Here is a 23,845-nt window from a genome sequence, read left to right on the forward strand (position 1 = left end):
CCTTTAATAAGGTATATGACTACTTCACATGGCATGATGCAGTGTAGATTACTAAACAGCTCTATTTTATGACTAATATCATTGTATAGCTTAGAATACATTGTCTAGAACCATACTTCATAAATCTGTGGTTTCTAGATTTGTTTGCCATAAGCAACCTCAAACCAGGTTGAGATTTCCATAGGTAAATATTCTCCTCCTGATAAATATTTTCTCATGTGTGTATGGGGGTGGGAGTTATTAGTGTGTTTACAAGAAGACTGGACCAGGTTGCCTGGCTTTTTTTCATTCTCAATAGTATTCGTACTTCTCCTCCTATAGGGTGGAAACAGATTACAGGTCAGCTGTGTAAACCTGTTTTACCCAATATACATATCATACACACTTTGAGGAAACCAAGATCACAATCTCAGATTCATCTAACTGCCCACTTTTTTCTGCCATGTTCCTATTCCTATTAAGAGGGCATTTTCAATGGCTGACCTGAAGCTTGGCTATTTCTGAAGAACTTAAATCTTTTTGATATCACACTTCCTCAGAAAATTTGGACATCTTAACAGCTCTCACACTGAATGGTGGACTAGGTGAGAGAAGAGGGAGGGATGAGAACTCTGGCCTTTGAAAGACTTGATTTTTCTCATTCTTTTTATTCCCATTAATCCACTAGAAATTGACACTAGGTTCTCTCTCCATATAATCCTTTTTATAAAGTTGACATTTCAGTATGTTTTTAAGATATTAAAGCAGAGCCAAAAGGGCTTAAACTTTTTAAAAATTTATGACAAAGTAGAGTTTTTCATATCCTTTTAAAATAATAAAGAAATCTAATTCTGTGGCTTAAAGTTATCATAAGACCCCTTTGGGTTAAGCAAAGATATTTGTTTTCCATTTATATCAGGGAGTTTGGAGATAGATGACTGCTGGAGGTGGATCAGCAGCTCAACAACATCCAGGTCAGTGTTTCAGATCTTCTTTAGTCTTGTCCTCTTTTCACCCTCCTCACAGTCATGTGATAGATGCTTCAGCTCCAGACAGCACATCTGTGCTCCAGGCAGAAGGAAGGATAGGAAGCAAAATGCTAATCCCATTTTTGCTTGTGTTAAAAAGATAAAAATCTTCCCAAGACAAAAAACAGGATGCTGTTTGCATCCCAGAGACATGAAATATGTTAATGTTACCTCTTAGCACCAGAAAAACTACACAAACAAATATTATGCCTGGGATAAGAAATACTATTTTCTTATATAAAATTATATTTTGGTTAGTAAAAAGAAGAGGAACATTTAAGATTTGACTGAAAATTAACTTTGTTGGCCACAGACCTGTACATCTCTTTCTATTACATCACACATACACACATATACTCACTAACTCTCATCATGAGTTATGACTTCTCTATTTAGATGGTCTACTTAAGTATCATTATACTGTTTTAGGTAACATATCCTATGCACCATAAATACGTTTTGCAGTCAGAATTCTCCAGGAAGCAGACCCTAAGAAAGAATTTAACATGTGTGATGTTTATTAGAGATATTTGAGATCAACAAATGTAAAAGAGAGGGAATGGATGCAGGGTTGGACAGCTACAGACTTAGATGATCTTACAGGGAAAAAAATCAGATCTAGAGTGGCTTCAAAGTGGTCTTGAGTTCAAAGGAAATGACTGGTTCTTTGTAGCCTTATGCTCATCAGTCACTGGATTTAGGCCATGTAGCCTTGGACAAGGAAGCTCAGCTCAGACAATCCCAGAGAGACTGGCAGCAGAAGGGCACCAGCTGACACATCCATAGCAACATGGACATCGTGATTTCAATGAAGAGAAATCTGAGCAGAGCACCATCAGTAAACAAGAAAATTGTTTATCAGAAATGAAAATTGTACAATTATAATATCCTAGTCCTTATTGCCTCCCATATTATAAACTTGCTACTTTATTCACACTGATGACCAATAGCCTTAAAAATATACACACACATACACACACACATATACACACATGTATATTTATTTATACATAATTATATATATAATTATGTGTGTATATATATATAATTATGTGTGTATGTGTATATATATATACACACAGCTAATGTGAGTTGAAGTTTGTCCTTTGTAAAGAGACCATGGACAGCTCTGCTGTCTATATATCATTATGAACCATAAATTATGATCTATTCAATAGATAAACTGAAACTAGATTACTTGCCAAAGTAACTTTTTAAGTGAGGAAAAGATTTATATTTAAGAACAAAAATATCTATTGTAATTTATGAGACTTCTATGACCTGGAAACACCATTAAATAAAGTAATATATGTGAGAAAGCCTTATTAACTGCCAAATTCTATACAGACATCTATTATTTTTATTATTCCAGAATAGTTTAATGTTGAAGTTTCTGTGAGTACTTAATCTGTTTCATTACTTTTATGTGTCAGGAAATCCATTCAAAAAAGGCCTAGAGTCCTTGTGATTTTTGTAATCGCTGTGAGAAGAGCTAACACTGAGATCCAGCTCACAGCTTCCGATTATGTGTGCTTTCCTTTATCCATATCACATTTTAAAGAGGCTTCCTGTGTCATTAGGGTGCTGGAGTAGATTACTGAAAACACAAAAATAGAAAGTATTTCTATGATGTTATTAAAGTATCATGAAGTGGGAGAGATGTGGTCTCTTCACCAATAAATTTCCAAGAAATATGGCGTCTTCCAAGATACAGCTTTCTCTTCCTGAAAGAGTGTCTTCTTGAGATTGCCACATCAGATCCTGCACATTCTCCAAGACCCTTCCTCAACAGTCTATTGACTGTTTCGTTAGTTTCAGTACTCTTTGCCTAGAGTTGGGCTTCTGGTTTGGGGGAATGAATTATAAAGTCATTTTTTGCTGCTTCTATTGCCAAAGGAGCCTGCTACCCTTTCCTTTCTTCTTCTTAACCTCTTCCTACTCTTCTCTCATGAATTCTGGAGCAAGCTGTACTAGTCTCATGATGGTCTCTTGTGTTTATTCTCCCAACTACAGGTAGATTATACATGTAGAGTCCTATGACTCTTATTTGGGCTAGAGATGTGAGCTATGGGGGATTTTGTCATCCTAAGCTATACTATAATTTTAAAAAAATGGAGTGCTTGGAACATGAAGGGCACTATCATATTACAGGATCCTAGACAACACTTTAAATTTGTAAACAACTTGGTCCAAAAACTGGACAAATAGTATATCTGTATAGATTTCTTGCTGTACAATGGAATTTCACATGCTCCTTTCCACAAAGATATGCATGATCAATTAATATTAAAAACTCCTGTATAAATTTGTTGACTATGTTATTTTTAAAATCAATAGTACTCATATCTCAAAATACATAAAAGTACCCCAGGAGCTTTCAAAAATATTTATATTTGACTCTAGTTTCTGGTCTGGAATAGGTTAAGAAACACACATTTTAAAGAAACAGAAACAGGTGAGAAAAGTAAGTTTTTCTGACTCTTCTCATATGTTATGTGATGAGATGAGGTAAGTATTTTCTTGGTGATAATCTGAATACTTTTTGTACTATGTAATTTGCAAGACCACATGCACTCAAACCCTGATTAAATAGAGGAAAATATAAAATAATTCTTCAGGATCAAATTTATCTGTCAAAAAATTTCAGAATTTCTTCCAGTCAAGTGCCCTCAGATTTCATTCCCAGAAGTGCTTCAGTCTGACAGTCAATTTTGTGAGAACTTCTTTAAAATACATAATATATGATTGGGCAATTTATGCTTTATATTCTGAATATTCTGATTTTGTAAAATTAATGATAGTGAACTTACATATCTCATTTAATATTAGTATCTGAAAAATTTGTAAGTTGCTCTTAAACAAATTCATCAAGATTATGAAAATCAAGAACTTATGAAAATCAAGAACTTACATCTAAGTATTAGCATAGCTTAAAGATAGCTTAGCTTAAAGATGCAAATTCTATTATGATCATGTTATTAAAATCTCTTTAAACTAAATAGTATTTGCTGTATAATTTAATTCTTGCACCAGAGAATAGTTTGTGTAAATTGTTTAACCATTGAAAAGTAATTTGCCATTTTTATAAATTTTTTTTTGCATGGTAATTATGACTATTTTGCAGTGCTGTTTTACATTGTTCAAGTTTAACTAAAAATTAAAGTTAAGAATTTAAAATGACTTGCCTATTAATTTTGTTCACCTGTTTTTAAGGACTATATATACTCATTATATATAGACACCAAATTTTAGTTAACTCTTAATTAGCATATCCTCCAAATATTTCTATTTAGACTATCCCACAAATATATTTAAGATATATATTTTTAAAGATGTAGATGCAATTCTATTTTTGTTACTTTTTGATTTGGTTCTACAAATATATATAAAATACCATATATATAACAATTTAAAGAACATTATTTTTATTCTTACATTTCATGACACTTTTTGATTTAAAGTCTTTTTAAATATAACTTTATAAGAACACTTATATGACTAAAAGCAATTTTGAACACATATAACTATTTCAACATTTTTTTTCAGAATCTATTATCTTTACTTAAGAAGGCTGACTAAATGATTCAGGCATAGCATTTAAAAAAAAATCAAGGACAGTGTATTCTTTGAACCAGTATGTGGTGCTATCATTTTAAATTTAGTACCATCCCAGTTACTTGTCCACATAACTTTAGGATAGCTTGGTTTTTGTCTTTATTTTTAACATCTTTCTTATGGACATATATTAAGACCTCTAGAACACATCCCTTAAAACATGGTTCTAGAAAGGGGTTTTAACAGGATTTTATTTAAATAATGGCATCCATTAGTTGCAAATGTGAAGTCATACTCGCCTCATACCCATCTTACTAGATCTGCATCAAACTTCTGTGCCTTTAATTTAATTCACCAGGTGATCTCAGAAGTATCCATTATAAGTTCAATTAATTTTCTAAAATATGGTTGTGATTCAAATTTTTCAGCAGATGAAATCAGATTCTAGCATAAATTTAGAAGGCAATACATAGAATCTTGAAATAAAGGCTTATCCCTGGTATAGTAAGCCTGAACAGAAGCTAAATACAACTCAAGTGCCATTTCCCCATCATGCTGTCTCTTGATTTATAACAATGTTGGTATTGTGAATAAATAGGAAAAACTTTAATGTTTTCAATTAAAAGAACTAGATCAACTGGCTATCTGAAGGAAAAAATAAAATGAATCATGGCTTCTAACTTAAATTATGCCAAAGGGAAAAAATATGCATCACAGGGTTTACATGCTAAGGGTAAAGCTAGTAAGCATTTAAAAGAAAAAATTAGACTTTGTGGTAAAGAAAGATATCTTAAGATACAGAAATCAACAACTATGTAAGAGAAGACAGATAAACAGGACTTCATAAACACTTAGAACCTCCCTTCACCAGAAATATCATTAAGAATGAAAACATTCCAAATATATATGACAATGGTTTATATTCAAAATATTTTAACTACAAATTAATAAGAAAATTAAATTCCAAATCCCAGTATTTCTGCATTATATCTGCAAGGGGTACTGTTCTCATTGTATTATATGAAAATATTATATGTTCATGTGGGTGGCCCTGGAATACTGTTATTAGCTGCTTGATGGGACAGTTATTTTTCTTGAGATATCCTTCTTCTCCAGAATTTATCTTTGAAATCAGCTAACATTTTTGGTTCTAAATTTTGGTCATGTGTCTGAATTTCCTGCAACATTTCAATAATTCCCAGTGCCCGAGTCACATGTAAGAATAGTTGAATCCAGAGGTTGGGGTTTTGAGTTCTGGGTAAGTATCATTCAAAGATCACTAGATTTGTCCAGTATACAGAGAGGTTTAAGGGACTGACCTGAGAATTTACTCAGTTATATTACCATGTTGACACTAACTTGACTCACTTGTATTACTGAATTTACCTAGCCTAACTCCAGGCTTTTATTTTCTTTTCTCACAGCAACTGTTTCACATAAATTATGAACAAACAGCAAATAGATGTATCTGCTATTTGAGAAAGTTACTATTTATGTAATTGTATTTTTCCCAGTCTTCAGAACTTGCTGAATTATCAGTTCTTTGTGAAGTACTCCAGAGACAGTTGAATTTTGATTATGTGTTCTGTATGTGCTTATTTCTCTAGAGCTCTCCCCTATTCATAGTACCCCTTAACCTGTAGAGTAACTCTGAGCTGTTCTATTTCCTCCACTAGATCAAATCAACTAAAGTTAAAGAAATATGCCCTAGTCATCTAGCATATAGTAGATAATAAACATTTTCAGAGAATTAATCAATATCCAATTTAGGGGGTAATATTATTGTATTATTATTATTATTTTATAAAATCAATGTATACTTTATTGTAGAAAATCATATATATTAGGAAAATGATGCTGAATTTATTTGGGTTCTTTTTTTGTTCTTTTATCTAAAAATAATGCAATTTCCCTCAGTTACCTCTTAGTAGTGAGTTCCTGGATTCTTACTCTGAAGTGAACATTTTAAAGCATCTGAAGGAATACTAGAAGGTACATATGACCAAATAGCTCCACTTGTTTATCTATTCTTCTTCTTGATGTACTCAACAAAATTATAGTCAAGGAATTTCTTAATTTGATCTTTGTTCTTATACTTATCCAGGTACAATTTTAGGGATTACATGTTTTTACAAAGATTCTTATAAAAAAGCAGTTCTTTCTGCCCAGAACTATTTTCCCTTCCCAGAGGCAGCCACTTTGAAATCCCCACTGTTCCGTCAATTCCTGTCATTCAATCAGACACCAAGTTTTTTTCAATTTTTAATTTCACACATTACTTGCCGACTTTCAATAACTTCATTTTTGTAACTTTATCTACATCCACTGCACACTTGCACCCATTATATATGTATACAATCAAAACATTCACTTACAATAAATAATCACTCATTGCATTTATCCTCCTGATTGAGTTATAGCATACTTAGATCAGTATTGAGAATTTATATTATGGTGATAAATGTTTTTTCTATGCAATAGCTGCTATTTCTTTCAAATTATTTTCTATTTCCATTTTATGATTTGGGCACATATTTTATGTTAAGTAATTTTCTAAAATGTTTTTTGAACTTTAGCCTACTTATAATTAAGAGTTGAACTTTAGAAAGCTGATTTAAATTTCTGTGTACATGAATAGTTTAATAAATATAGGGTCACTGTAGAATGGTATGGCTGGATTCTTCTTTGGGATACCACGAATATCAATAGATTTGAATGTTTTCTGGTAGATTCCCTACAGACTAACTTTTACATTTCTTGCTTACAGAGAACAAACCTCTTTCCAAAGCAGTAGGATCCAAGAGATAGAGTTAAGAAATTAGTAATCAGGGAAAAACTCTTCAGACTCAATCATCAGGGAAAAGCAAATTAAACTACAATGTGATGTAACAATTCAGATAGTAAATATCTTATGTTGGTGAAGATGAGGAGCCACTGAAACCCCCCATATAGTCTGATGAAAGTATGAGTTGGTGCAACCATATTACAGAATTATTTTCCAATAACTAGAGCATAACATATGCATACTCTAGGAGTCACCAACTCCACTACTTAGTATATGCCAACATAAATTATGTATATGCTCATATAATTTATTTTGAGATTTAAAAATGGAGGTGTCTTATTATTGAACAAAAGAATCTAGAACAAGAATGAATGTATACTCTCTAGTTTCATTTATATGAAATACAAAAAGAGCAAAACTAAGTTATGTTGTTTTAAGTCAGGGTCCTCGTTCCTCTCAGAGGGACATAGGAAGTGGGTGAGAGCCCAGGGTAAGGTTCTAGAGAGGTTGTAATGTTCTGATTTTGTCTTTTGTTTTTCTATGCTGCTAAATGGGGATATTCTGTGATTAAAACAAATTTTCACAATTATAAGCAAAGACTGATTCTCTCCTACCTGTAATACTAAGAAACTAGCAGCACCAGTATTTAAACTTGTTCAACTAATTAAAGCCCACTTTAGTGAATATGCTTTCAGTCAGTGTTAGCTCCTTTCTTCTGAAAAGTCAACTTATCAGAAATACATTTTCTGCAAAAGGCATGTTTCATAGCAACCATTAATCAACTCAAACCTCACCTGGACAAATATTAGATGATGTTAGCACACTTACATTCTACAAGGGTTTCAACATCTGAATTCCATACTTCTCCCCAAATTTATATAAAATCAGCAGTTTGTTCTGCTTTGAGACACTGTGAGTTAATGAAAATAAACAATAAATTCAATCATCTTTTTATTTTAGGTGTTGAGTGATGGTCATATCATCCTTTGATTATAGATTATGAAAATTTATCTCAGCACATATTTATAATAGGTGCAATTTTCTGTATGAACATAGATTACAACATAATATTTTTTTTTAATTCAAGAGAGTATCTACTTCTTACCAACATGAAGGATCGGGGACCAAATTTACCCTATTTCCTTGAATAAACAAAAAGAGGACAAAATAAATATGAATAAATGGGCTTCAAGACATTAGATATTAGTCAATGAAGGACAGAGAGACCTAAGAAAAAGTCACCATTCTGACCTCCAGCTTTCCCTGTTTACTGCCTTGAGAAAATTTCCAGGCCACAGAAAAGGGAGGAGGAAACCTGACAGAGCTGAAAGTCTTCATTTTTAAAAAAGTGCCCATAAAATTCTGAGGTATGTGATCAAGGAACAACAATTTGAGGGAGGAAAAATTATTCCAAATACAGTCATATTGTGTTCAAGTTTTTCCCAGTAACATGTAGACTGATTACCATTTGTTCTTTTTAGTAAGTCACTTCAGTCTCTTTTTTGCAAAAAATGAGAAAATAATAGCAACTGATTCATGGGGTTACTTAAGCGTAAGTGAGGTACAAAATTAATAGGTACAAATTTTACAGAATATAACCTGGCATATATAAATACACACCAGGGTTAATTGGAGTATATTAGATTGTTAACTAGGTTCATTGCAATTTCCTCTGAGAAACTTAGAGGTTATATGATGTATATCAGAAGACATAGATGTAAAATCAATAATTCTAATTCATTAATGATATGATATACTAACTTGCTAAAATTTGTTCAATATGAAAATCAGATCATCTATAATTTACTCTCAAATTCTTCATAGAGATAATATAAATACTGATATTCTGTGTTAGTTAGCTTTTTTATCACTGTGACCAAAATACCTGAAAGAACAACTTAGAAGAAAAAAAAAATTATTTTGGCTCATGTTTTCAGAGGTTCAGTCCATGGTCAGTTGGCTCCAAGGCAAAAACATCATAGTGAAAAGGCAGGATGGAGGAAAGCCGTTCTGCTCATGGTAAGCCAGAAGCAGGGTTGGGGACAGGAGTAGATAAACCCTTGCAGAGCACACCCACAGTGACTTACTTCCTCCAACTGGGTCCCACCTCCTAGTAGTCTATTCAGCCAACAATGGATTAATCCACTGATGAAGTCAAAGCCCTTATGATCCAATCATTGCTTAGAACCCAACCTCTGAACCTTGTGCATTGGGGACCATGCTTTCAAGACATGAGCCTTTTGGAGTATACTCCAGACCATAACATATATTATGATAAGAATTTTCTGAGATGACATCTAAAATAATGTTTTTTAAGCCTTTTTCCCTTAAAGTGTAACATATCCTCAATATTCTAATCATATTTAGAAGATAAATTATTTGTCATGATTGGGGTGGGGGAAATACACCTGTTTAAAGAAACAGCAATAGATAGCAGTCTCTTTTCTAGTCTCTTTTGTAGAGACAAAAGAAACTGAGCAAAATTTTGTGAGAAAGACTCTGCTGGTTATATAACCATATTGACATATGCTTCTGTCTAGAAACCTTGGAACCTTTTGAACTGAAAGCTGAGCTGTACAGAATGGATTAGTTGACAGGGGAAAGCTGCATATTGCACTTGTTTTGGCATCTATGTAAATAATAAAATTAGAAAGAGTTGCTAGGTCCTTTAATATAATGCCAAGTGTACATGAGGCTGAATGCTTTCTACATGAAATCTTTACTAAGATTTGTTGGGAATTGTGGCAACATACATGTGAATCTAAAGAACAGAATAAACTAATAAAGACAGTCTTTAATGTCTGTCTCTCCCCAGGAGGTAGACAGATGGCTGTGTAAGGCTTTAACCTGGCACTGCTACCACTTATCAATTCCTGAGACTTTCAATTCTGAGCTTAGTATTAATCCCTTTTGTAAACAAAAGGGATTCTCTTTTGTAATTATACTCATATGTAATCTTCAGCTCTATTTATGTGTAAAGGTTACCTGAAGATCCTCTTGAAATTATTTTTGTCAATAGAAGGCAATTTGAAACATGTAACATAACAAAGATAAAAAATTAGAAAACACTTATTATGTTTTTACAGATAAAATTATATTGTAACCTAATATATTTCAAATACATCTTTTGTTTGTTAGAGCTATTTTAATACTCTAGTATAACCCATCATAATTGTGTTTTGCTGATTTAATGAATTCATTGGTGATTCCTCAAGACCAGATATAACCCCACAAGTACTCATCTAAAAATATAGTAAATCTATTTAAAGAAAATGCTGGTGGATTGGTTCAATATAGACACTTGCTTCCCTAAACCCATTGCATTGTGGAGTCTCAGGAGAGAATGAGGTTATTGACAGTATGAAAAGTAAAGTTAAAGGTGTCAGAAGAGCAAGGAATTTTTTCTTTATTGGGTATAATTGTGTTCAGACTAATTGGACAGTGGTCTCTCTGTGTAACAGAGTGATATGTATTTATTTTCATTTCTTCTTCATTCATCTACTCTTCTAATCATCCAGCTGGCTTCTGACTCAACCTTCCTAAAGAAATATTTGTCTTGTAGTCACTGATGGGTGACTTCCCTACTCAAAATTAAATAGCTTCTCTTTATAATCTTTTTCAATGTGTTCTATGATATATTCAATCAGCTTTTCTGAAAAGTGGTTTCTTTGGAGTGTATGACCCTGTACTACCATGACAAATACTATTCTGTTAGTTCTTATCATTTCACTAAAAATTACTTGTTTCTGTCTGATCCCCTTTTACACCTCCACAGAACTGCCCTTCCATTTTGCTTCTTACAGTTCAGTCACTATGCATTCAAATCCCATGTTTCCTTTAATTTTCCCCAAATTTCCGTCATCCATCATTGAAAGTACATACTTAATCTCCACTTTCTCACTTCCCTTAAAATGTATTCAATCACAAATCCTGCCACATTTTACATACATCTATTTCATCCTTTTTGTTCCCACTGAAACAAATGGTCTGAAACTGGAGCATTTTCTAGATTCTAAAACGCTAAGCGTATTCTTCACTAAATTCCTAATGTTAATCTCCTTTACAATCAATCTTTGTTAAAAAAAAACAATACTCTATGAATATTTTCACATTTCTCCAAAGTCTGGACTTTCTGAGCAGAGTACTGACAATTCAGGTTAAAGAAAGACTGAATGTAAAGATGTCTTGGGAGTTAAAGATAATGATTGCTCTGGAAAAATTTTGACATGTACTGTTATGATGTGAACACTTGGTTTCCCCGAATTTATATGATGAAATCTATGTTCCCTGTTAGGATGTTTATTAATTAAATAAACTTACCACCTTGAAAAATCTTACCAAATTTATATTGTTTAAACAATAATCTTAGCCAAGTATTTCTTTGCATTAAAGATTTGGTGTGTAAGCATATTTTTCTTTTTACTACTGGGCTTTCAAAGTCCTCATTGCTCCCCAACACAATGACTTTAAATCTAACTCCAATTAGTCTTGTGTTTCACAAACAAATAACACTTCATACTACTTCTTGAGAAATACTTATTTCTCTTTAATAGTGATATTGTATTAATAACATAGCCTTATGTTGTTAAGGAAAAAGATAAAACTTGATGCATAACTCATATCATGTTCAGGATGAATAAATCAGAGAATTAAAGTTAAAAATGACATCATAAATATATCCTAATAAAATATGGTGCCTTCCCTATGTAGCCTTAAATTTAGAAAAAAATTATCCAAATATGATATAAAAGTTGAAAGAAACAAACTTAAGAAATAAATAAAATTAAGAGAAAAATAAGCATATCAAAAGCATTCTAAGCAAAGAAAAAAAGTAAAAATCTACATTAAACTTCTCTCTACTTGCAAAGGTTTAGTATCTCTAATATGTAAAGAACTTCTGGAAATCAAGAAAAGCAAATATACAAATGAAGAAAAGAAAAATCACAAGGACAAATCATTGACAGGAAATACATAATCAAATGCCTTTCAGTAATATAAAATGAAGTTTATTCTTCCCTGTCTCTGATGAAAAACAAAGAGTCCTTCATATTGTTCCCTGTATTTAATATCTTTTTTTCCCCTTAATGATTGCTTTCAATTTTTTCCCTTTACTTTTTAACAGTTCAAATATTATGTTACTATTTGTAGTTCTTTTATTTATTATGTTAATAGTTTGGAATTTGCTGATCTACAAGTCAGTTTTTTGTTTTTTGTTTTTTTAAGTCAGATTTGGGAGTTTGAGGCCTGTTCAGTTTTTAATGTTTTTTTTTTTCTTTTTCTGTCCTAATAAGCATCTTTTTCCAACTGTGCCTCCAATTACATATATGTTAAAGACTTCTGATGGTGTCTTCCAGGTTTCTGGAGCTTCATTTTTTTAATATATATTTTCAAATTGGATAGTTTCTATTGTTTTAAGATTACATTCATTATTGTTTTCTCATTTCCATTAGCTGTTAAGCTCTTTCAGTGATGTTTTCATTTTTATTATTTATTTTTGAAATTTTCGTTAGATTTGTTTTACTGTTTCCATTTTTCTGTTGAAATTGCTGATCACTTACTAATGAAATAATTTTTACTAATTAATATGGATTTTTCATTAATAACTTAATGATATTTTCTTTTAATATTTTAAACATATTTATAATAGCCAATTTGAAATATTTTCTGCTAATATCTTTGCCTTCTTGGATTTGGCTTTTATCAACTAATTTTCAGTGCCTTAATTTGTGTTTTGAAACTTTATTAAAATCACTGGACATTTAGATAACCATTATAATAACTTTGATCCAATTTTTGCAGGAACCTCCTCAGAAAACTTGGAATGGAACCACCATTTGATCCAGTTTTCCCACTCCTTGGTGTATACCCAAAGGACTATAAATCATCATAGTACAGTGTCACAGCCACATCAATATTTATAGCAGTACAATTCATAATAGCTAAGCTATGGAAACAACCTAAGTGCCAACCAGATGAATGGATAAAGAAAATGTGGTATATATACACAATGCAATATTAGCCATAAAGAAGAATGAAATTATGGCATTTGTAAATGGATGAAACTGAAGTCTATCATGCTATGTCAAATAAGCCAATCCCCCCCAAAACAAAGGCTGAATGTTCTCTCTGATATACAGATGCTAACACACCATAAGGGAATGGAGGTAAGAAATAATAGAAGTTCACTGAATTAAACAAAGAGGAAGGAAGGGAAAAAAATTGATGGGAATAGGAAAGGAAGTAGAATTAATCAGCTATTACTTTCCTATGTTCATATATGAATACACAACCAGTATAAGTCCACATCATGTACAAACAGAAGAATGAGAAGTTATATTCCATGTATGCATATGTCAAAATATATTCTACTGTCATATATAATTAAAAAGAACAAATAGATAATAAAAAAACAATTTTTAACAGGAATCTAACTTCCAGTAGATTGCTTTGTTCTTGGAAATATTTGAATTTATGACTTTATGAAACTAAATCTGTGAAAAGCCCAAGACAATTTCCAAGTTTTTCTAAGTTTGTAGGACAAACTCAATCTTCTAAAGTCTCTCTTGTGGGTCTTATTAAGATATTTTTAGGCTTTATTATGTGGGACTAAAGTAGGCACAGAACTTTGGTTCCTGTGCTTCATGGGCAACACTGAAATCTAATGTGTTCAGAGTGAGCACATTTTCTCATTGTGCTCACTAATTTTACTCCTCACCTCCTTACTTCTCTGATTTAGCACTTCTTATCATTGCCTGCTTCCCATTATATTCTTTGTTTTTCCTCCCACTCAGTTATGCTTTTAAAAGATGTTATATCCAGCATTTCTAGATGGTCTGTATCTGAAATTTATCTCTAAATATCTAATCTGTTTTTAGAAAAAGAAGTCATCTAATCTAGTCTTTATGTTTCTTAGAAAGAGTGGTGCTTGCCATTGGGTAGAGCCTTGTGGCTTGCCATTAAGTAGAACATTGTGCTGGTTCAGAGCTTTTGCAGAATTCTGGATATTTAGAAGAGACAGAATTGGAAGGCACAAGTGGAATTGGAGTTGAATATTCCTTGAACTAAGCATAGATGCAGATAGGGAAAAAAATCCACTGAGAGTTTAAAAGGGGCTGGAGTCAGGCTGAAACATTCTTTTCCAGTGAGAAAATGCATTACAGAAAGACTAGAATTGTAGAATGAAAGGGAGCCAAGAACCTGGGAATCATGGTGGCAAAATTGTATGCTAATTATTTGTAATATATATTCTTATATAAAACCACAAAGACAATCTTAAGTTTAATTTTTTTCACCCTCTTTTCATATTTTTCTGAATTATGTTTTCAATAGTTACTTGCTCTGACAGCTGAAATATATATATAATGCTTATAATTTACCAATACATTTAACATGTTAATCTTCATCTTCTATGATCTGAAGGAAGATATAAACTCTCTTGAACTTTGCTTTTCTCATTTATAAACTGAGAATAATGAAAAGTTCCTTGAAGTACTATTATGAAGATTAATAAGAGTGGGTAAAACTTTTACCATTGTTGGCACTTCAAAAATTGTAGCTACCTCTGTTATTTCCTTAATGAAATGAAATCTAATTATGTACTATAGTCTCCTAAATAGAAAACCCTGATTTGTAGAAAAACAATAGACACTGGAAACATTTTAAAAAATTGTAACTTCTTAACATTCTTTGGAGTTGTTCATTAATCTATCTTAAAATTTTCTCTTAATTTACAATTTTAAATTTAGATATTTTGGGAGCAACTTCTCACCTAACATGATTAAATCAAAGGGTTAAGACCCAAAGGAAACAGAAATTATGTAACCAAACATATCTATTTTATATATAAACTGCCACTCAGAAAAAATTTAAGTATTGATGAGGGACTCATATTTACTCAACAGGACAGACAAAATTGGAACAATTTCTCCTGACTTTCTTTTTCAAAGTGATTTTCACGACAAGGGGCTGTTTCTACTTATTGAACCCTAGCACACATTCCATGCAAGATGTCTTCTGATGTTGGCAGATTCCATCTACTATATGTCTTCTTTGATATAAGGAGAGCAACTAAGAACAGAGCAGAGAGGAAGAGCATGAGAAAAAGATTAACATTAAACAGGGACGAGAGGTGGGAGGGAAAGGGAGAGAGAAGGGAAATTGCATGGAAATGGAAGGAGACCCTCATTGTTGTACAATGAGGATGTGAGGGGAAAGGAAACAAAACAAGGGAGAGAAATGAATTACAGTAGATGGGGTAGAGAGAGAAGATGGGAGGGGATGGGAGGGGAAGGGGGATAGTAGAGGATAGGAAAGATAGCAGACTACAACAGACACTAGTATGGCAATATGTAAAAACGTGGATGTGTAACCGATGTGATACTGCAATCTGTATGCGGGGTAAAAATGGGAGTTCATAACCCACTTGAATCAAATGTATGAAATATGATATGTCAAGAGCTTTGTAATGTTTTGAACAACCAATAATAAAAAAAAATTTTTAAAAAAAGTAAAACCAAAATATTACTGACAGTTTTGTAAATTACAGGGGTACTGCAATCTTTACTAATATTCTCAGTGGATCGTAAGTGATGAAAGAATAACCATTAAAGCTAATTATCTTAGAAACCTCTTATTACGAAATAACCAGATAACATCAATGGTTAATGCATAAACTTTAGCAATGCATAAAACTGTATAGGCATGGTGAAAGTGTCACCTTAATGGTATATATTTCTAAATGAAAAACCAGATTAGTTACATATAAATATTAAAGGTCAATTCATTTGATTTAATTCCTTCTTACATGAATATCTTATTAATATATTTCATTTTCTAACAATAGTAGTTTATACTCTTACATGAAGAGTGTCAGTTAAACATCATTTGATTGCTAAATACTCACAGGACCCAAAATGAAAAGGCTTACAAATCTAAAATTTACTGCAGGTAAAGACAGATATATCATTGATGTGAATGAAGATATTCATGTTGTAAGGATATGCTTCACAGCAAGGTTGAGGTGCAAATTTTCATTTTCCCCTCTTTAAAGACATACTGGATACACTTATTGTTTGGATCAGGAACACTGGTGTGCATTCTGAACATCTCAGAACCAAGAAGCCCAAATAGAGTGTCAGCTGGGGTATCTTTTAAACTAAGGTATTTCTAATGATTATTTCAGAATATTCTTGGTATATAAACAGACACACAACTATTTGATGGTTCTCACTGAGACTAGATGAAAATAATCTCTCTGTGATCAATAAAAACACAGAGAAGATGTTATAAACTTCTCTAAACCCTCAGAATTATGATTGCAACCAACTCTACTAATTTTCTTTTTACTTCAATAAAATAGATCAGGTTCATTCTTGACATGCAAGAATTAAACCTCACAACACTGTCTGCTTACTTTACCTGTGATCAAAGCCTTTTATGAAAAAATAATCATTCTAATATGACAGCAATTACTTGTCATGCAATATTTTCTAATTAGATGGCATCTATAAAATATGAGTAAAAAACATATTCCGAATGTCTACAACAACCAGTGATAAGTTATATGAAGTTAAGCAGACAACAAAACCACTCAATAATATCAGCAAATTTTCTCATTGTTTTAACTATGATTAACTATTAACTTTGATTTCTTTTTGCCTCCTTGATCTATATATACCTGCACATTAGTGTGTACATTTGCTGAGTAAATAAAGATCATAATCAAATTATAGTTAATTTATAATCAATCAAGTCTACATCTTCAGGCCAATTCTCCTTTATAGTGATAATATCCTGAAGGAATTGTAATTCAATCTCCCAATACATTAGATCTTCAACATTACTGATTATTATAGCTTTCATCAAGTTCTGCAACATTAACTTTATATATGATCTCTGTATTACATTATATAAATACTGAGTCATATTCAGAATTTATGGTTATAAAATAAATCAAATATTATTGCAACATAATAATTTTATTCTTTCAAATATATTTTATCTTTTTATTACATCATATGCTATTTTTTATGACAAATTAAAGGTCATATTTTAGGGCCACACTGTGTCTCTCCTAACTTCCTATATTGAAGCCCAAAGCCAAGTACTTCAGAATGTGACTTTATCTGGAGACAGGATCTTTTTTTTTATTTATATATAACAGTGTAATGCATTACAATTCTTATTACATATATAGAGCTCAATTTTTCATATCTCTGGTTGTATATATAGTATACTCATACCAATTCGTGTCTTCATACATGTACTTTGGATAATAATGATCATCACATTCAGCCACTGTTAATTACCACATGCTCCCTCCCTTCCCCTCCAACCCCTCTGCCCTATCTAGAGTTCGTCTATTCCTCCCATGCTCCCTCTCACTATTCCACTATGAATCAGCTTCCTTATATCAAAGAAAACATTTGGCATTTTTTTTGGGGGGGGGGCAGGAGTGGCTAATTTCACTTAGCATTATCTTCTTTAACTCCATCCATTTACCTGCAAAAGCCATGGTTTTATTCTCTTTTATTGCTGAGTAATATTCCATTGTGTATATATGCCACTTTTTTTGTTATCCATTCATCTATTGAAGGGCATCTAGGTTGGTTCCACAATTTAAGTATTGTGTGGGATTGCAAATTGGTGCAGCCATTATGGAAAGCAGTATGGAGATTTCTTGGAAAATTGGGAATGGAACCACCATTTGTCCCAGCTATCCCTCTCCTCACTCTATACCCAAAGGACTTAAAAACAGCATACTACAGGGACACAGCCACATCAATGTTTATAGCAGCACAATTCTCAATAACTAAATTGTGGAGACAGAATCTTTAAAGAGATGGTTAAGCTAAAATGAGGCTATTAGCATGGATCGTAATCCTTCATGATTGATGTCTTTCTAAGAAAAAGACATTTGAACATTTAAGGAGATACCAAGATGGCACATGTAAAGACCACATGAGTGCAGAGCAAAGACACAGCCATCTGCCAGTCAAAGAGAGACACCTCAGCAGAAACCAAATCTGCTGACACTTTGATTTTTGTAATTATAGCCTCCAGAATTATGAGAAAATTATTTTGTTTAGTTCACTTAATATGTATATCTTGTCATGGAATGCCAGAAAATTAATATACCTTGTCTCTGTTATTTTAAGATCCCAAACATCTTGTGACACAGCCAAAACCTTTTGTCAGGTTGCATGGTTTATCAAATATTGATTCTCAACAAGATAGGGCCCACATCAAGTCCTCATTTATATGCCACAAGAAGCACACTGGTCCTATTTAAAATTTGTCTTATACACATAACGTGGACTATACAGAAAGAATGGTTAGCAACTAGTCATGTTCCAGAAAATCCTGGTAGGCTGTTTTCCAGTTAAAATTCTTCATAGAATAGGAAGTCCATTAGTCTCTTATAGATGCATATCTTGAGCTTCTACTGCAATAATCTCTTGGCATTGTTCTTGATATAACCTCAGGCTCCACCTGAATCAATATACCTACACACCTATCTTGTGTTAATGTGCAAGAAAATTCTGTTTGTCATTTGGGGAATGTCATATTAGAGTCTGCTGTAATTGGAGAGCCCATTTTGTGAGTATATCATTTTGTGAGTTTATAATTCTAGTTAGTGTGCCTAAACCTCCTTCCTGAAAGAGGATCATGGTAAGGTGACCTATTTGATCTAGGCAAGTTTTTCTTAACTCCTTCAGAATATTCTTTTCATTCTAGAATGCCCATTTCCAATTGTGCGGCTATTAATCATGTCACTCATTATGAATGACAGTGTGGAGAGTCTTCATTGATACAGCATAACTCATTCTGTGTTAATAGGGTTTGATGCACTGCTGTTGTATTTTTTTTTCTTCTCAGATTTATAACTATTTTAGCATTTGCTGTCTATCTTCAAGTTTCTTGCCCAAAATAGTTACTAAAACATCTAAATAACATATATAAACACTTATGAAATTTGCTCAGATACCTACTCCTCTGGATGCCTTTATTCTAATCTTTTCTCTCTTTCTGCTTTTTTTCCCTCTTCCCCAAAACAATATAGTCAGTTCTATGCTTTTATCTTTTGTCTTAAACCAATATCCAGTTCATGACAACCATTTCACTTATGAAGTATGCCTTTATTGTGGGGTTACAAAGGCACATTCTTTAAAAATGAGAACATTTAAAAAGCTGAACAGTCTTCCTCATCATCTCATCTTTAATATTCTTTAAGTCAACTTCACTTTTCTCTTTCTGTTCTTATCTGTATTATGTACCAATCCTAAATTAATGACTAAGGCCACCAAGCCAAGCAATATGATTGGCCAGCTTTTCCCCTATGTGACTGTCCCATGACTGCCATATTTAAACTACTGGAATGGTTGAATGCCATTTTTCATAGATAAATTTGCTTATTAAAAAGAAAAAGAGTCTATGTTAAGCAGAAAAAGTGTAGTTTCCATCGTTCCCTATCTATAGAAATATTGTATTAGACAGAATGTAGGAGTAGAAAATGAGACATGTTCACAGTAGGAAGATGCTTAAACAAGTATTTGGGGGTTTTGTTTGTTATAATCCTCTAAGTACTAGCTTGAAACAGTAATTTTCTGGGTTTGACTTACTCTTCCTCTGAATTAATTTCTAAAGGAATAGTGTCTTTTATTACCTAAAATTTTTTTAAATCTTACATAAATATTTAATTTTCTTATTAAGCTGAAAATAAGATGTAGATCATGCCTTGAATTAGATATTACCTTCTGTTCAGGTGTCTTTAATTTCTTACTAATTATAGGACACAGAGAAGCTCAATAAAATAATATTGTGGAGTAGGGATGGAAGTTTGGGGTGGCCCAGGGAAGAAAATGGGATGTCTTATTTAATTATTCAAAGTGTATTTTTATTTTGTTTTGCTAACTTTTCGTGTAACCTTTAAAGAAATTGACTGTTAGGATTGGTGACTGAATTATGGGTCTTAAACTGTCCTGTGACAGAGGTGATGCCTCTCTTGGGAATTCTCAGGGGAAAGTTGTCGATTTGAGAGACTGCCTAGTTGCTAAGATGATGCCCTATTCAATAGGAGGTTCTGTGCCAACCGCAGAACTATTCAGTTCTTGCCCTGGAGGTTCAGATGCCAGCTGCTTGGGGGTAGAAAGTTATGGGTGCAAGCTGATAAACATAGTTTGGGCTGTTCATACTCATGACCTTGATTCTGCTTACTTTAAAGAAACTTTCTCACAATAAATCCTTTTGGTGTTTATACCTATATAATAAATGTGCTGAGCTTATTGTGTGTCACTACCTCCCTAGCAAAGAGTAGTCAACCACGGAGACCCAGCTTTTTCTCTATTTCTGTGTCTGTTCGTCTTTTCTCTATCCCCTCACTGTTGGGTCTAGGAACCTGAATTAATGGCTATGGAGAATGTGGCATTTTAAATAAATTTAAACTTGTCAAATATATAATAGTACAGTCTATAAAGAGTTTTCTTGTCTATGAAGACTATTACTTGAATATGATAATTAGAATTTACACCAAGGAGAGGAAATACAAAAAATAAGGGTTTTAAAGAAAAGCTTATAAACCATTGATAGCTTATATACAAATAAATATTTTAAAGTAGCTTGAACAATATATTTTTCAGTTATTTATTGTGGTAACATACATATTACATAAAATAAATCATTTTAAGATTATAGTTTTAGTGATAGTAAATAGACTCATAAGGCAACCATAACTACCATCCATTTCCATGACTCCTTTCATGTTGTAAAAGGGAAATTACACTCATTAAACAACATCCCCATCTTCCTTTTTCTCCAGCCCCTGGCAACCACCAAGCTACATTTTGACAACTTTATCTCATATAGGTACAGAATTTGTCTTTGTTGTAACTGGCTTATTTCACTGAGCATAATGTTCTCAAGATTCATCCATAGTATAGTTTATGTTAGAATGTCCCTCTTTTTTAAGCCTCACTGTGGATTCCACTATATGTATATAATGTATTTTGCTTGTTCATTCATCTATCAATGGACCCTTGGGTTGATTTCCCATTTCAGCCATGTAAATAATTTGCCATGAACAGGGTTTAAAAATATCTCTTAGTACTTTATTTTCCATTCTTGGGTGTATACCCAGAAGTGGATTATTTAATCATATAGTAATCACATCTTTAACTTCTTGAGGAATTGCCACTTTATTTCCATAGTGACTACACCATTTCACATTCTTATCAACAGTGCATAAATCTTCCAATTACTTCATACCCTTGACAAAACGTTATTTTCTTTCTTTCTCTCTCTCTCTTTCTTTCTCATAGTAGTCATCCTAAAGAGTATGAAGTGGTATCTTCTTAAAGTTTTGATCTGCCCTTCCCTAATGATTAGTGATGCTGAGCATCTTTTCATATGATTATTGGACATCTGTTTATCTTTGTTAATTTTTTTTAGCTGTAGATGGACATATCTTTACTTATTTATTTTATGTGGTGCTGGGGATAGAGCCCAGTGCCTCACACATGTGAGGCAGGCACTCTACCGCTGAGCTACATCCCCAGCCCTGTATAATTTTTTTTGAGAAAATTTCTATTTAAGTATTTTAATTTGGATTCGTTTATTTATTTATGGTACTGGGGTTGAACCCAGGAATGCTCTGACACTTATCTATATCCCAAGGTCTTTTTACTTTTTGAGACAGAAGTTTCATAGGTGACAGTCCATGAGCAGTTGGCCCTTGTTACTTTTAGGCCTGGGTTGAGGCAGCACATCATGGCAGGAGTGTGTGGCAGTACAAAACTGCTCAATTCATGTCCAAGAAGTTAAAGAGGAAAAGGAAGCAGCCTAGGTATGACTATGTTCTTTGAGGACACTCCCCTGAGGACCTGAAACTTCTCAGGAGGTCCCACCTCTTAAAGTTTCCACACCTCCCAATAGGTCCAAGCTGGGGACCAACGCTTTATCGAATTAACATTTGGAAGGCACTTAAGATTTAAACCACAGCAGTTCAACTGGGCAATATGTCATTTTCTATGAAAGCTTTCCTAAATCAAGTTGAAAGAACCTGGGAAAGAGATTATTATTTGAATTATTTCAAAACCTTTAGCTTCCTAACGGGAAAATATATTTTACAGTAAAATTTTACAAATATAAATAATGCTAGCCAGCTACTCAGGAGTATGAGGCAGGAGGATTCCAAGTTTGAGTCCAGCCTCTTTCATACATACATATTCATATTTTTATATATTCATATATACACATATCTTTCTCATACATATTAACATATATAATATATATGTATATATTTTATCTTATATCTTAGTGTCTGCATGAACCATTGATTATTTATCCATTTACCTACTGAAAAACAACTTTTTTGCTTCCAAGTTTGGATAATTCTGATTAAAGTTGTTACAAACATCTGTGTGCAAGTCTTTGTGTGGACATATGTTTTCAACTACCTTTCATATTATCCTTCTCTCATGTTATTTTTTCCTCCAGAGAATTTTTTGGTATAGAACAAACTACTAAGAATTATTGTTAATTAAAACAAATCAACACCATAAAGACTATCTACAGAATATAAACCTGGAGAAAGCATGCTAAACCTCAAAATGTGATATAAATAAGGAATTAGAAGGGATATATCCATTATATGTGTGTGTGTGTATACATATGTGTGTGTATATCTTAATGTATAAGAATATGTATCTGTATACATGTGGATGTTAGTGTATACACACACATAAATACATACTAATAGGGAGAAAGACATGAGTAATGGGCAAATTGACAGTTGAAAATATTTAGCTGATGAGACAGAGAAATAGCTAACACATTTTTTTCTGTTTTCACTAATTACAAGCTTTACAACATTTCTTAGAATAAAAAGAAAACATAAAGCAAATATTGAAAATATGCAACATCAGGTTTAAAGGTTTGTTGTTAAGTACTGAGATAGACATTTACAAATCCATCATATTTAATCTTTTTATAATATTTTAAAATGTCAACTTGGTTTCAGAGTTTTTCATATCATATACATTAATGTCACAAAAGAAAAATAGAGTCTAAAGAATGCTGTCAAAAGTATAATTCTGCTTTGCTAACATATTTTGGTTCTTTTTTTGTTGTTTTTGCCTTTTTGTTTTTTGTATGGCTTTCTGCCCTAGGAAAATTTAGCAGTTATCCTGACCTCTCCTTCATCATTACTGTATCATCTATTGTTCATCTGCAGACATAAAAGCACAGCTTCGCTGCCTTTTTAAAAAAGTATAAAAATGGTTTCACAGAAGGATTAGGAAAACCTTTAATATATCGAAATAGTGAGATTGTAGACACAAATCTTAACTATTAGCAGCTTTTCAAAAGCAAAGTCCCGGAGGAAAGCTACCTGCAGATGCCTCAAGAAACTGCACCCTTTGGCTGTGCTTACGGAGCACATATCATGGAAAGAATTTACCTGCAGCTGTGTTATGAGAAAAATAAAATGAAGAAAATCCTCCAA

This window comes from Marmota flaviventris, chromosome 1, assembly GCF_047511675.1.
Source record: "Marmota flaviventris isolate mMarFla1 chromosome 1, mMarFla1.hap1, whole genome shotgun sequence".
NCBI lineage: Eukaryota > Metazoa > Chordata > Mammalia > Rodentia > Sciuridae > Marmota > Marmota flaviventris.